Below are 16679 nucleotides of genomic sequence, written 5' to 3'. Positions count from 1 at the left end.
ACCTTACAAGGATAGAAAAGGTCCTTGGAAACGACTGCATGTGATATACAGAAGGAGAACCCGATAAATGCTTCAGAAGAGGGTAATGACGCAGGTTTCTACACGCGTAGTGGAAAACGTTACGACCTGGGAAATACAAAAAGGGAACCTATAAAAGGAAAAGCCTGGCGGTTGAAAAAATAAAACAAGACGACCGGAATTGAACCGCAAATTAACACACCGGTGACCGAAAATGAGGCTAGAGAATTCCTAAAATTCTTGAAGCATAGCGAGTATAGCGTGGTGGAACAATTGCATAAGCAACCCGCTCGCATCTCAGTGCTCGAGTTACTTCTAAGTTCAGAGATACATCGTAATGCGTTGGTAAAAGTGCTAAATGAGACCTATGTCGCTAAAGATATCTCAGTGAACAAATTGGATCGCCTGGTAACAATATAAATGCCGATAATTTCATCTTCTTCAACGATGATGAGATCCCGCCAGGTGTATGGGATCTACCAAGGCCTTGCACATCACTGCCCGTTGCAAGGGGTGTATACTACCGGCAGTACTCGGGACAATGGATCGGCCCTGAATGTTTTACCCCTGTCCACATTAAACAGGTTACCTGTGGATAGTTCTCACATGAAATCATGCCAAAATATAGTGAGAGCATTTGATGGCACTCAGAGGAAAGTGATGGGAAGAATCGAGATACCTCTATTGATTGGTCCAAATACATACGAGGTGGATTTTTGGTAATGGACATTAAACCATCTTACAATTGCCTATTGGGAGGCCTTGGATCCATTCTGCAGGAGCTGTACCATCGTCACTTCACCAAAAGTTAAAATTGGTGATGGAGGGTCGATTGGTGACTATAGATGCAGAAGAAGACATCATTGCATCAGTCACCGATGATATGCCATACATAGAGGCCGATAGTGAAGCGATAGAATGTTCATTCCGATCATTGGAATTCGTAAATGCCACATTTGTCATCGAGATGAGCAAAATCCCAGAGCCTAAGATATCCAAAGCTACGTCAATGAGCTTACAGCTAACGATGGGAAAGGAGCATTGCCTGGAAGAGGATTGGGAAAATACCTCCAGGGAAGGGTCGGAGTACCGATCCTAATTAACAAACAGGACCGTTATGGTTTGGGATATAAGCCTAATGCGAGGGAAAGGAGGAAAGAGATGGAGAAAAAGCAGGAAAAGAGAAGAGCACATTTGGGCGGGATAGAAGTCAAGTGGGGACCGATGACCTTTCCCCATATATCTAAGACTTTTGTTTCAAGGGGAATTGTCTACCCTGAAGAGAAGGATGAGGTTACAGAGGGAAGGATTGAGAGGTTGGACATTAATGCCATATCCGCGGAAGAAAGGGTGGAAAGGAATTATCGGGCATTCGTCCTTACGAACCTGGAAGTGTTTTGAATAACTGGACTGCAGAAGAGATCCCTGTAACATTTAAACTAATTCAGAGTAATATTCAGAACACTTGTCGCCCTAAGCCTGGGGCGATAAAATCTTTGTAAAAGGCACATGTCCAAAATCTAATTTCAGTGAAAACTATCATTCAGTTTCATCTTGAGCAAATATTCTTTCATTCTTTTCATTCCCTTTATAATCATAGTATGCATACAAGTATTCTTAGATTCTTTTATTTGGGCCTCCATTTGTTCCAATAACAGGTCTTCAGATATCAACGAGATGAGCGACTCTGTTACTAATTCAGAGTCTCTATTTGAGCAAGACATGAGTATAGATAATCCTCAAGATTTTGAAGGTGACCAAGACAGCGTTTTATCTCCGGATTTGTTAAGAATGATGGAAGAAGAGGAAAAACAAATTCTACCCTATAAGGAATCAGTAGAAGTCGTGATCTTAGAAGAGGGCAGAGAGGTAAAAGTTGGCGCTTGCATTGCCAAGGAAACAAGACGAGACCTTGTTGAGTTGCTTCAAGAGTTTAAAGATGTCTTCGCATGGTCTTACCAAGATATGCCAGGTTTAGGTACTGATATCGTGGTGCACCGATTGCCTATAAAGGAGGAATGCAAACCAGTCCAACAAAAGCTTCGAAGGATGAGGCCTGATGTCTTGCTAAAAATAAAGGAAGAAGTCAAGAAGCAATTTGATGCTGGTTTCTTACAGGTGGTCAAGTACTCAGAATGGGTAGCCAATATAGTCCCTGTTCCTAAGAAAGATGGGAAGGTGCGAATGTGTGTGGACTACAGAGACTTGAACAAAGCCAGCCCAAAAGATAATTTCCCACTGCCTCATATCGATACCTTGGTAGACAACACGGCCGGATACTCACTGTTCTCTTTCATGGATGGTTTCTCCGGGTACAACCAAATTAAGATGCTTTCTGAAGACAGGGAGAAGACCACATTCATAACGATGTGGGGGACGTTTTGTTATAAAGTGATGCCTTTTGGATTGAAAAATGCGGGAGCAACGTATCAGAGAGCCATGGTAGCATTATTCCATGATATGATGCATAAAGAGATAGAAGTTTATGTTGATGACATGATCGCAAAATCCAGAACAGAAAGGGAACACGTGCAAGTTCTGAGAAAACTGTTTCTGAGGTTAAGGAAGTTCCAGCTAAAACTTAACCCAGCCAAGTGTACTTTCGGGGCTAGATCAGGAAAACTGCTAGGATTCTTAGTCAGCGAAAAGGGAATCGAAATTGACCCAGACAAAGTTAAGGCCATACAAGAATTACCTCCGCCAAGTACTCAAAAAGAAGTTCGGGGTTTCCTAGGAAGACTGAATTACATCGCTCGATTCATTTCACAATTAACTGAGAAATGTGACCCCATATTCCGCCTTCTTAGGAAACACAATCCAGGTGTATGGGATGAGGAGTGCCAGGAAACTTTCGAAAGAGTTAAACATTACTTGTCCAACGCCCCAGTACTGATGCCACCTTGCCCTGACAAACCACTAATACTATACTTGGCAGTATTTGAGAATTCCATGGGGTGCGTGCTCGGCCAACATGATGAGTCAGGACGAAAAGAAAGAGCAATCTATTATCTCAGTAAGAAGTTCACTGAATGCGAAACGAGATATTCGCCAATTGAAAAATTATGTTGCGCATTGGTTTGGACTACTCGGAGATTGAGACAATACATGTTGTACCATACGACTTGGTTAATCTCAAAGTTAGACCCTCTGAAATACATGATGGAGTCAACTGCTCTAAACGGAAGGATGGCCCGATGGCAAATTCTACTATCTGAATTTGACATAACCTATGTGAATCAAAAGGCTGTAAAAGGGAGCGCGATAGCAGATTTTCTAGCAAGTAGAGCCCTGGACGATTATGAGCCTTTGAACTTTGACTTCCCAAACGAGGATCTGATGTATGTGGCAACTACTGAAGCGAGCACACAAGAAGGCAATACTTGGAAATTAAATTTTGACGGAGCCTCAAATGCCATGGGCAACGGGATTGGGGCAGTCTTGGTATCTCCAAACGGTGATCATTATCCTTTCACCAGTAAACTAGATTTTGATTGCACAAATAACATGGCGGAATATGAAGCATGTATCATGGGAATCCGCGCGGCTATGGAACGCAAAATCAAGGTACTTGAGGTATATGGGGATTCGGCATTGGTAATTTATCAGCTCAAAGGCGAATGGGAAACAAGAGACCCTAAGTTGATTAGTTACCGAAGGATAGTCCTAGAATTGATTGAGGAGTTTGACGACATCACTTTTTGTTATCTCCCACGAGACGAGAATCAGATGGCCGACGCTCTAGCTACATTGGCTTCCATGATCAAAGTAAATAGACCAGAGGATGTGAAGCCTATCCAAATGAGCATTTATGAGGTTCCAGCCCACTGTTGTAATATTGACGAGGAAGAAGAAAAGGACGACAACCCTTGGTATCAGGACATATTGCGATACGTGAAAAATTGTGAATACCCAAACCAAGCGACTGAGAATGACAAGAGAATGTTGAGGAGGCTGGCCAGTGGTTACGTCTTAGATGGAGAAATCCTGTACAAAAGAGGAAAAGATCAGGTGCTGTTAAGATGTGTAGACGCTGTGGAGGCCAAGCAGATCTTGGAAGAAGTCCATGATGGTATTTGTGGAACACACGCTAACTGTTTCACAATGGCCAGACAGATCATGAGATTTGGATATTATTGGTCTACCATGGAAGGAGACTGCATCAAGTATGCTAAGAAGTGCCATAAATGCCAGATTTACGGAGACAAAATTCATGTGCCTCCATCACCTCTTCACGTCATGACTTCCCCATGGCCTTTCTCCATGTGGGGCATGGACGTCATTGGGCCAATATCGCCAAAGGCTTCAAACGGACATCGTTTCATTTTTGTAGTGATTGACTACTTTACTAAGTGGGTAGAGGCTACTTCTTACGCCAACGTCACAAAGACAGCGGTCAGCAAGTTTCTAAAGAAGGAAATCATATGTCGGTATGGAATGCCTGAAAGGATCATATCAGACAATGCATTAAATTTGAATAATAGCACGATAGCAGAGGTTTGTAATCAATTCAAGATCAAGCACCACAACTCATCGCCATATCGTCCGAAGATGAATGGTGCGGTGGAGGCAGCCAATAAAAATATCAAAAAAATTGTAGGGAAAATGACTGAGACCTATAGAGATTGGCACGAGAAGTTGCCATTCGCCCTCTATGCTTATCGAACATCCGTCAGGACTTCTACCGGGGCAACACCATTCTCTTTGGTTTATGGAATGGAGGCAGTGCTACCAATTGAGGTTGAAATTCCCTCTCTCCGAGTTTTTTCAGAATTAAAGTTAGACGAAGCAGAATGGGTCCAAGCCCGATATGATCAGCTGAACTTGATTGAAGAAAGGAGGTTAAGAGCTATCCGTCATGGTCAAATGTACCAGAAACGAATGGTGCGAGCTTACAATAAGAAAGTTCATCCTAGAAACTTCCATGAAGGGGATTTGGTACTGAAGAAGATCCTTCCCATACAAAAGGACTTCAGAGGAAAGTGGATGCCAAACTGGGAGGGACCTTATGTAGTAAAAAAGGCCTTTTCAGGAGGGGCATTAATTTTAACTGGGATGGATGGCAAAAGCTTGCCCAATCCTGTGAATTCGGATTCAGTGAAGAGGTACTTTGCCTAAAAAAAAAAAAAAAAAAAAAAAAAGGGAGAGGCCAAGGCGAAAACCCGCAAAGGGCACCTTGAGACCAAAGGGGCTTTGAATTGAAAACCCAGGAATGGGCAATTCAAATTTTCGATCAAAGATGAGGCATAGAGTAGTTTTGTCTTCTCCGAATTAACAAGAAGGAGAGATGCTACATCTTGGGGCATCAACAAAGTCTTTTAGGGCTTCTAAACACAGAGTTTGTGCAGAGAAGCTCATGCTGCGATATCTGGGGCATCTTTTTATCTTATTTACATCTTAGCAAAATTTGCTATTTGTTCATTTAAAGTTCTGCTCTCAATAAAGTTCCATCTTATTCATTGTGATAATCTTTTCATCTTATTCATCCCGTATCTCAGCAAAATTTGCTATCTTGATCTGTTTGTTTAGAGATTTGCTCTCAACAAATTTCATTTTGTCCATTTTGATAATATTTTTCAAGCATTTTTCATTGAGATAACGATTAATGGACTGACAATACACATACAGAAGGAGTTCTGCATATTACTCTGAAAGTTTCTAAATAATACGAGGACCTGAAACAGGACTGTTGTTTAGAACTAACCAAACCTAAGGGTTGGAAACATTGGAGGAAGAATAGTTCAAATTGCATCTATTTCTTTAGGTCTTCTGTCAAAGGTACTGGCTGAACAAGAAGACATCAGTGATAGAACCTTGATGAACAATGAGGAATGACAACCTAAGCATTAAAAATGGATCATTCTCATGACGTTCTACAAATATAATACATACACATCTAGTTAGGAGCATTTGATTCATTCTGATCATGTCATCCTAAACACTAGGCATAAATAGGTCCATGAAATGGATTTTGCAGGTCATGTTCCCCAGAGAACAGATCAAAGAGACTAATCCTATACCCCTGAAGTTACAGTGGGATAGATTGAAGTCAAGAAAGCAGATCTTGTCTTCATGTATTGGCGTGAAGTAGATCGAAGATATCAGATCCTATCTTCCTATATTGGTAGGAAGTGGATCGAAGATACAGATCTTGTCTTCCCATATTGGTGGCGAAGTAGATCGAAGAAAGCAGATCTTGTCTTCATGTATTGGCGTGAAGTAGATCGAAGGTAGCAGATCCTATCTTCCTATATTGGTAGGAAGTGGATCGAAGATACAGATCTTGTCTTCCCATATTGGTGGCGAAGTAGATCGAAGATTGCAGATCTTGCCTTCCTGTATTTGGCAGCAAAGCAGGTTGAAGATGGCGGATTTTACCTCCCTGATTACAGTGGAGTACATTGAAGCTGATAGTTCTATCTCCCGGGGCAAGAAGTAGATCGAAGATAGCTGATCCTATCTTCCTATATTGGTAGGAAATGGATCGAAGATGCAGATCTTGTCTTCCCATATTGGTGGCGAAGTAGATCGCAGGAAGTAGATCTTGTCTTCATGTATTGGCGTGAAGTAGATCGAAGATAGCAGGACCTATCTTCCTATATTGATAGGAAGTGGATCCAAGATACAAATCTTGTCTTCCCATACTGGTGGTGAAGTAGATCGAAGAAAGCAGATCTTATCCCTGTATTTGACAGTGGAATAGATTGAGGATTGCAGATCTTGCCTTCCTGTATTTGGCAACGAAGCAGATCGAAGATGGCAGATTTTACCTCCCTGTGACTACAATGGAGTACATTGAAGCTGATAACTCTATCTCCCTGTATTAAATAGTGGAATAGATCGAAGATTACAATCTTATCTCCCTAAGTAGTAGTGGAGTAGATCGCATTAAGTCTTATCTCCCTAAGCAGTAGGGAAATAGATCAAAGACGAAGGGTCTTAAACCCCTGAGTAGTAGGGTAACAGATCGAATTGCAGATCTTATCTCCCTAAGCAGTAGGGAAACAGATCGAAGGCGAAGGGCCTTAACCCCCTAAGCAGTAGGGTAACAGGCTGAATTCACAGATCTTAACCCCCTAAGTAGTAGGGTAACAAGCTGGAAATCAAATATCTTCTCCCTGAAATGGCGTTGGAGCGGCTAAAAGCCACAACAGATCTCCTTGAAGTCTCAGTAGATTGAAAATCACAGACTTATCTCCCCGAAGTTGCAGTAGAGCAGATCCAAACAAACCTTATCTTCTTAAAGTTACAACGGAGCGGGTTAAAATAGCAAGACTTATCTCCCCGAGGTTGCAGTAGAGCATAATAAAGCTACCTGAAGAATAGTGAGCACCAAAGAAGTCAGACTCGGCGACCAGGCAAATTGGTCTTTCCTGAAAGTCTTTGCTCTATTCTCGTTACACGACAATGAGCAAAGAGGGGCAGCTGTACAAGCCCAATTATGCCTGGCCCAAACTAAATTACCCAAGCCCAATTTACATCAAACCCTAGCCCAAATAATAAGCCCATTTGTTTAAGATTTTTCAGCAACCCTAGCCTCCTTCAGCCTCAGCCGCCGCATGCCTTTTCGTCTGCCACGCCGTTGCCCATACCCTGCTCCACTATAGCGGCGCACTACCCCCTTACCCCCACGCGTCTGACACTCCACCGTGCCCTCCATACCCTGCAAACACAAAACAACAAAGAACAGAGAGCAAATAAGGCTATAAAAGCCGAAACAAGCATGTAAAAGGGGAGGATTTTTTTTCTTTTTTCATTTTTCAGTTGTAACACCACTTAAAATACAAAAAAGAGCAGATTGAAGCGAAAAAAGATCCGAAACAGAAAAGGCAGTCAGATCTAAGGTTTTTATTGTTCAAAAACTCTCTATTACATATTTTTACATAGCATAAATCTAAAAAAGGGAGTTAGCAAAAAAAATAAAAAAATTTTACCTTTCCGGCCACCGCGTGCGGTGGCCGGCGCCGGCGCCGGCGAGCCTCCGGTGGCCGTCCGGTACCCCTCCCCTTTGCCGGAAATCGCTCCGTGCCCTCCCTCTCCCTCTTTCTTTCCTTTTTTTTTCCCCTCACCTGGTCTCAAATGAATTTTTTCAAAAAATTTTAGCTTTTATAGGGGACCAAAACGCACCGTTTTGGTCCCCCCCTGTTTAATGATAAAACGACGTCGTTTCGGACGTGGGGCGGGTCGACCCGACCCACACCAGGGTAGGATCCGCGTGTTTTTGAGCGGAAGGGCTATTTGCGCAATTGGCCCTTCCGCATTTTTATATTTCGCAATTAAGTTATTCGTTGTTTATAAATTGACCCTGAAATCCATTACACTTTGCGATTTAGTCCCCCTCCCAACGGTGTCGTTTCAGGTGTTTGGACAAATTATTTATTTGATCCCCCATAGTTTAACGCGCGTTCTGATAAGTTCATTCTCCTTTAATTTCTTTCAAAATTCGCCCCAGAGATTTGGTTCTTAATCCAATCTCATCCCTTCTTCAATTTTTTACCTTAAATTTCATAATATTTTTGCTGTTTAATTCAATTTTAAATATAAATTGTTATATATATAATATTATTATCATTGTTGTTTTATTATTATTGTATTATATTTAACTATATATATAATTTTTGTTTCGTTTCTATTATTATATACATGTATCATATATTCATTAATATTAATATTTGTTCACATATTTCATTACATATATATATAGGTATTTTTGTGTATATGGTATTATTTTCATGTATTCATTTATTTATATCATTTTTTTTAAATTATATTAGGCATACACTTGTAAATATCGTGCTATTCGTATATTTCCCATCATCTCATACAAATATCTTTGCATTATTCGTCATACATTTTTTTTCATTTTTATGTATATGTTTTAGATATCACAACATTTATATATTTTCGCATTATGTTACGTATACATTTTTTGTCTTTACTATTGTGATTATTAGTATATGTTTTTTATATTTATGAATATATCTTTAATACATATAAGTGTGTATTTATTATTAATAGATGTTTTCAACACTATTATTATGTATATTATGTGAATATTTTAACATTATATTATAATTTTATATATATTACGCACATATATATATACCCCTTTTTTTAAATATTATATTTTTACATATATATGTAGATATACGTACTTATACCTATTTAAACATATTTTTTCACACTTCATAATTTTTATACACTTACATATATTTATGCATATTTTACATCATATACATACTTATATATTTTATACTCTTAAAAATGCTTTTTGTATATTTCATATATTTTATAATTCACATACATATATCTTATATTATCACGATTTGTAAGTATATAAATACACATTTACATTTTTTAAATATTTATCGATTTCATATATGCGTATATACTTATCTATGTTTTCATATTCTGTAATTTATATATATTTCTTATTTTATGGTTTTAAATTATACATGCATATACATTTTTACATAATTGTATTTATTGTCATCATTGTTATTGGGTGCTTGTTTATTTATTCATGTACACTTGTGCTTTTTTAAATGTTAGTTCTATTTATTTATTTGTATGCTTCGTGTATGTAATCGCCTCGTCATTTCATGTTGCCTATTGTATTGTTGTTACTCACTTTACTTTGCTTACCTCGTCGTATTCGTTATTGTTTCGTCAAGCATTAACACCAAACATCAAAAGGAAAATTTTTCTAAATAAGGCAATATTTCGCGTTTGGAAAATCGAGAAAACGTGCCCTAACGTGCTGGGTTTCGATTTCTCGTTCGACCAAATAGCCAAATATCCTTTTTAAACTTTTAAATAAGGCAATATTTCGCGTTTGGAAAATCGAGGAAACGTGCCCTAACGTGCTGGGTTTCGATTTCTCGTTCGACTAAACAGCCAAATATCCTCTTAAAGCTTCGAAATATGGTTTCATTAAACTATAAGGTGATCTTGGTTTCGATGGTTTAGAGTATCGTGTCCTAATGTGCTGGATGTGATATTCTTTCGGAACAAGAGAATCTTATATTTCAATTCTCGTTATCAGAGTTTTCTTTTAAGGATCGTATTTTTAAAACTCTTCAAATTTTCAATTTTCGACACTAAGACACTAATTAATCAACTAGGTACCAATTTTGGGCGTATCGAGGGTGCTAATCCTTCCTCGTGCGTAACCGACTCCCGAACCCGTTTTCTAAATTTCATAGACCAAAATCTTTGTTTTAATAAAAATTAAATCGTTTATTAAAAACAACCACTTTTCAAGGTGACCCGATCACACCTCATCAAAAAGGATCGGTGGCGACTCCCGTTTTCGTTTTTTTAATCCAAGTCGACCCCGTTTTCATCCAAAAATGGTGTCAACACTTTTATGCTAAAATCAATGCATGATATTCATGATTGAGACTAATGTTTGTCCTAATGCAGCAACTGTGTATGATAACATGAGGAAACCATTGACGAACAGTTCGGCTTCTTTTGCCATCCCACACGAGATGGGAGTTGGAGAAATAAGTCCAGTTAAAGCCCTTAATCCGGGATTAGTCTTCGAAACAACAACCGAAGATTACCTTAGGTTCCTTTGTTATAACGGATCCCCAGAGAAAACGATACGTTCCATGTCGAAAATGAACTTCAAATGTCCAACGAAATCCTCTGATGATCTCATTTCCAACATCAATTATCCATCAATCTCCATAAGTAAACTAGAAAAAAGCAAAGGGTTCTTAACTATTAAAAGAAGTGTTACAAATGTTGGACACCCAAATGTGACATATACTTCCACTGCGCAAACTCCCATGGGAATGAAAGTGAAGGTTTTACCCAAACAGATTACATTTTTAGAGAATGTAAAGAGGGTTTCTTTCAAAGTGTTATTTGATGGCAGTGAGGCTTCAAGTGGGTATAATTTTGGATATATAACATGGTCTGCTGCTCAATATTCTGTTCGTATGGTGTTCGCAGTGAATGTTGAGTGATAAAATGATACTGTAAGAATAATAAGAAATAGAGATTAAACAAGGTTTATGATGTTAGGAAAAGTGGTGGTGATATATGTAGTTTGGTGAAAATATTCATTTTGTATTTCAAGTTTTGTATGTGATTCATTCTTATATGATTTCAAACATGTAAGACATTTCCTTTAGGGTTAACTATACGAAATATTTAAATAAAGGTTAAAGTCTTTGTACTATTCGTAAGTTGTGAATTTAATCTCTATATATTTCGATTCTGGTCATTTTCAATCCTGTACTTTTAGAATTTTAAAATTTTAGTTTTGACCAAATTATAGCTATTAAATTCATTTAGTTATGATATTTTCATATTTGATGTGGTAAACATATTATTGCATGTGTAATGCTATGTCAGTACGGGCAAAGCCAAAAACTTTTTAACGGGTCCAAGATTAAGTTATATATTTTATTAAGAGCTAAAGTGCAATTTCATTATTGTATTGACTCATATCTTTATGATTTTCAAAAGAACTAAATCAAAATTTTAACACTTTGGGAGGGGGGCAAACTATAATTTTTTCATATATTAATTTAAGCTTTTATTAACTTCAGGTGACTAAAACAATAATTTTTCATTTTAAGGAGACTTACATGTTGGCTTACTATTCCTACATATTACTCAAAAAAAAATCCAGTTAGCAAACATGTATTAGATCTACAACTTTAGGCATAATACATTTCTAAAAGAAGAATTTAACTGTTACCATTTGGTTAGAACTAAAATTTTAAAATTCGAAAAATACAAAGACTAAAATTGACTAATTTAAAAAGTATAGACTCAAATTAAACCCACAACTTACGTGCAAAGTAGAGGGTCTAACAGCAAAATTTGATCATAAATGAATAACCTGGATTGTTTCTTTCCATTTCGTGTAAAGTGACCCCACTTAGAGAATATGCCATTTGGGGTTTACATTTATGCTTTTTCTTTGTTTTGAATTTATAGAATGAAAATAGACGGCATATATATACAAATTACAAAGAGTTTAACAGCCGCTTACAAAATATCAAAATTTTTCAGGTTTCTTAGAAAAGTTTCTCCGACTATAGAGCCAACCTTAACAAATACAGCAGGATAGCCTAATGGAGCTTCAACCCAAGCTTGACAACCCTGTTTTTGGTATGTTTTTCCGGTCCAAATATGTTGCCAACTACAAGTTTCTCCAACTGGGAAATGAACTTTGACATTTTTCTTACCTTTGTGAAGAACAGGAACCACTAGGATCTCACTGCCTACCAAGAACTGCTCGTAACTTAAGCTTTGAACCCTCTCGTCGTTTGGGTAGTGAAGAAATAGATGACGGCAGACAGGTGATCCCTTTTGAGCCGCTTCCTATTTGTTTTGTGTACAACGAAGACAGCAAGAGGTTTGTTAGATCATTACATATGTTGCTTGTTGCATCATTGCACATATAACTTGCTTGTTTCTGGCATTTACCTTTACGAGTTCGACTCTGTAAAACTTCCAAGCTTTGTACACCTTAGCAAAGCGTGCAAAATGTGATAACGTTTTGTCGTTGGAGTAAAATTGACTGTTGCACCAAGGCTTGTTTCCCTTACAGAAGAAACATTGATATCAGTTACTAACAATATCGTGTTTCGATATTTCAGGATGGACTTTGACTTACCTCATGAGTACGGAAAACTATGGTGAATGCATTTAGCTCCATCCATCTCAAAAGCAACTCTTCAGTTCGACAGTACCTAATAAAAGGTAAGTGCATGGTACAATAGCCCCCGATATCACTATGGTTAAAAGCATAACCGGAAAGTCCACTGCTCAATAGGGCAACAACAGAACTCTTTATACCATCATTAGCTTGCCAGCTTACCATTTGGTCCCCTTCCCAAAACAGCATTCCCCGTTTTGGACTATCCCTGAAACCAGCCCTCATGAAGAAGACTAAGTCCTCTTGGGGATCTTCTCTTTCCTTTCCTGTGCAATGACTTTTCCATTCTTCCACAAATTCTCGATTTATTTGAGCCCATAATTCTGGATATCTGTTATGAGCAGCAATAGGATCTTCACCTGAAATGAACGAGTATATCCTTATTGATATAGTTCAACAGGAAAACAGTAGGAATAAAGGAGAGGAGAGGGGCTAGGAAAAGAGGAACCTAACAGTAAAAGTACCATGGAGGCCCCTGTACTAAGATTTAGATTGTATTTCACCCTCTTTACTCAAAAAAAGAGGAAATTAGTCCTTATATGTTAAATCAAAGAGCAAAATAGTCCTTTCTATTAAAATTTTCATCCGTTTGTACTATTAAAAGCTGGTATGGTTGATGAACCACACGTACATCATGCTAATGCACAGGACAGTTTTTAATAATAAAAATGGATACAATTTTTAACAGAAGGACTACTTTGCTCTTTGATCAAACATACAGAGACTAATTTGCTCATTATTTTAGTAGAGGGGGCAAAATGTAATTTGAGTCCTAATACAGGGGCCTCCATGGTATTTTTACCAGAAAAGAAACATCATGTAAACATCTGGCTGCTGAGGAGATTATACAAGCAATTTCCTGACGACAAGCTTTCATGTTTACTACAAGAAAGAGTGCAATTGATTTGAGGATGTTGACCACAGAATGGCTATAACACTTTGCAAAAGGACCATTTACTATGCTTGTTATTAAAATTGAAGGGAAATTTACTATGGTGTGATCTAATGACATTTCTGGAAGTCACCATGGGCAACGATAGCCAACTAAAATCTTGAAATATTGTAGTTTAGTTTTGAGATGACAAACTAGCTTGGAGATGATTGAAGTCATTGCCACCAAAAATGATAGAGCATATAGCGTGGACTGGTAAATATATAGCTTATTTATGCTTCAATATAAGAAGACTAGTTCAAATGCAGTTGAGATTGAAACCTGAATAAAGTACAGCATCCACAGGCAGACCTTCACCAAAATCAGCCATCCATCCTCGAACTCCATCATCCACCATTTCGCGTAAAATTTGCTTGAACCAATTTGCAGTCAGTGGGTGTGTCAAGTCCAGCATTCCTACATCAAACGCTGTATTTGGAACCATGTATGGTTCTCCACGATCATCTTTCACCAAAATGTCTAGCTCTTTCGCTTCCTCAAAGAGATTTCGCCTTTTGTTTGGCTTCTCATCCATCTGTAAAACGAAGATAAAGTCTCAAATAAGGCTTCAAGCTTTATATCAGTTATCAAACTACAGTGTAGTGTTTCATAAAAGATAAGTGTGCATAGTTAGCTTAATCATAGCCATGGCTTTGACAAAAGGAAGCAAAGAAGCACCAGTGCTAAACAAGGATTGCAGTATGTCATCACTTTGATGTAGTGTTTGCTAAGATCTTTAACCAACTGTTGCCATCCAGGATACCTTGTTACATCCACTTCCCAGTTCCACCATAATTGTGATCCGATAAAGGTTTCCCTTTGCCCCACCCAATCCTACAACATAAAAGCTTCAAATCAAACTGACAGAAAACTTGTATTTAGAGTTCTAACTTTAATAATGTTTCTTTGAACAGACCAAAGTTTTCTTTTCAAATCATCACATACCATAATTGTGGTTTTCTGTCAGTTTCAGTATTGAACAAAGGCAAGTGCATTACCTGCAACCAAAATGCTGAAATGGGAACCTTATAAGTTCTCAATTTATCCCAAACACGGAGTACAGTTTCTGTACCCCCTTGCATGCCAACTACTGCACCAGATATCATATCACCCATTCAGGAAGCTCGGGAGGCCTCCCAATGGCTTCCGTGAAGTGTTCAATGATCTCCAAAGGCGAGTTTCCATGTAGTATCCTCCCTTGCATTGCATTTCCATGTATCTGCAAGCTCCAACATACAGAAAATAGAAAACTGCATGTTTTAAAATCCGAATGAGCCTCAAAACAATCTAATTCCTTAAACAGCTTTATAACATTCATTAACCTCAAGCACACAAGATTCAGTATCACTTGTTTCATAAGCAAATAGAGCACAGTTTCATGATGAACTGTATTGAAACATACCTGTAATTGGACCCTATCAGGTTGAGTAAGATCGAATACAGAATAGTTGTATCCTTCCAAGTAAAGAGACCTCATTTTGGATGTCATATAGAAAGGTGAAGGAGCATAAGTAGTGCTCCAGTCTCCACCAGCTCTACAACAAAGAAATTTCATTTTTGAGAATTAAAAGCCTAAACCTTTTAAATGATTAATAGCAAAGCAATCTTACCTATAGCTAACCAAGTTAGCAGCAAAAGTAATAGGTTGATCTCCTCTTCCAATACCTTGTTCTTGAACAAAAATAGGTACCCTTTTACCCTTAAAATCCATGTGAGAAAATTGCTCACCAAAACCAAAAAATCTCTCGTTTCTTTCACTTGCATAGGTTAAACAAACCCTATTGAATTCTAAGGCAGTTTCTACAACATTGGATTCTCCTAGTTCCTCCTCTGATGAAGAATTTATGGACAACCCTTTTGTCCTTGTAAGGAACCAACACCATCCCAGTTTCCATTTTCGATGCCGCCTTAGTTTCCTCCTTAAACGGCGGTACCTTCCTAATGATGTTGAAGGTGAAGCTTTGGAGTGATGATGAAGCTGAAATTTTGGTTGTCCAATTTTGACTTTGAATCCAATTTGGTTATTTTCCTTTTGATCAAACAAAACCCAATACCTTGCTGAAGCAGACCTATAAATGCTTGAACTTTGAAGCCATTTCTTTGTCCTTCTGCTGAAAATATGCCCTGTTATAATCAAAACAGGGGAATCTGCAAATTTGGAATTCGTTTTAGGGTGATCTAAGTCCAAATAATCAAGTTGAAAGTCATCAAATTGATTGATCAAAATAATATCTTCAATACTCTGATGATCACAAACCAGGTGAACATCTCTATCTTTGATAGCAAAAGATCCCCTGCTTTCTTCCACCTCTGTTTCAGCCATGGCTGCTGATATAAATGCTTGTCCAGGGATAGTGGACCATAATGACTTTGAAGGGTGTGAAACGTGGGAAATTGAGAGATACCCACCATTTTGGGTGCTCTAAATAAGCTGAAAGTCCTTGCCAAGAGGGGAATTTTGGTTGGGAGGTAGTGTTTGGGAATTGATGAAGAGGTTACCTTGAACGATGGGGAGATATGTTCGTGTGGAAGGGAAAGGGTTGTTTAGATGTCTGTGGTGCTTTTTAGTGATCTTAAGGGTTGACATATTGAGTCTGGGAGTGAGTTGAGATGTTCATGGAATATTTGTTTATTTATAGATTTTATTTTTGTTTTGTACATATTTTATAGATTTTATTTTGTCTGAATACTTTATAGGTTTTATAATAAAGGAAAATATTTCCTTTTCGGGTTAATCAGAAATTTTGGTTTTTCTAATGAAAATAATAACACCAAAAAGAATCTTGAATATATAATACAAAACGGTTAATATACCTCTTGAATTTGAATGTAGACTACTATCTGTTTAGATTCATTCAAAATTAATTTTTTTATTAATTTTATATGTTTTTAGTTTTTAATAAAATATTAGGTTTTTATATTATTATTTTAAAATTAAGAAATATAAAATATTTTTAGTTAGTTAATTTTTTTTATATATTTTTAGTTTTTTTATAAATTATCATTTTTATGTTATTATTATTTTACAAAATACATAAAATATATAAATTA

General features: G+C 37.6%; 1 pseudogene; it reads right to left on the bottom strand.

Annotated features, from left to right (window-relative positions):
* Positions 1-11863: 11863 nt before the first annotated feature.
* LOC107950336 (sulfoquinovosidase-like) lies at positions 11864-16219 on the bottom strand (annotated as a pseudogene).
* Positions 16220-16679: the final 460 nt, after the last annotated feature.

The sequence above is a fragment of the Gossypium hirsutum genome, chromosome A13 (assembly GCF_007990345.1).
Source record: "Gossypium hirsutum isolate 1008001.06 chromosome A13, Gossypium_hirsutum_v2.1, whole genome shotgun sequence".
Classification (NCBI taxonomy): domain Eukaryota; kingdom Viridiplantae; phylum Streptophyta; class Magnoliopsida; order Malvales; family Malvaceae; genus Gossypium; species Gossypium hirsutum.
This window is presented reverse-complemented; position numbering and strand designations above follow the sequence as displayed.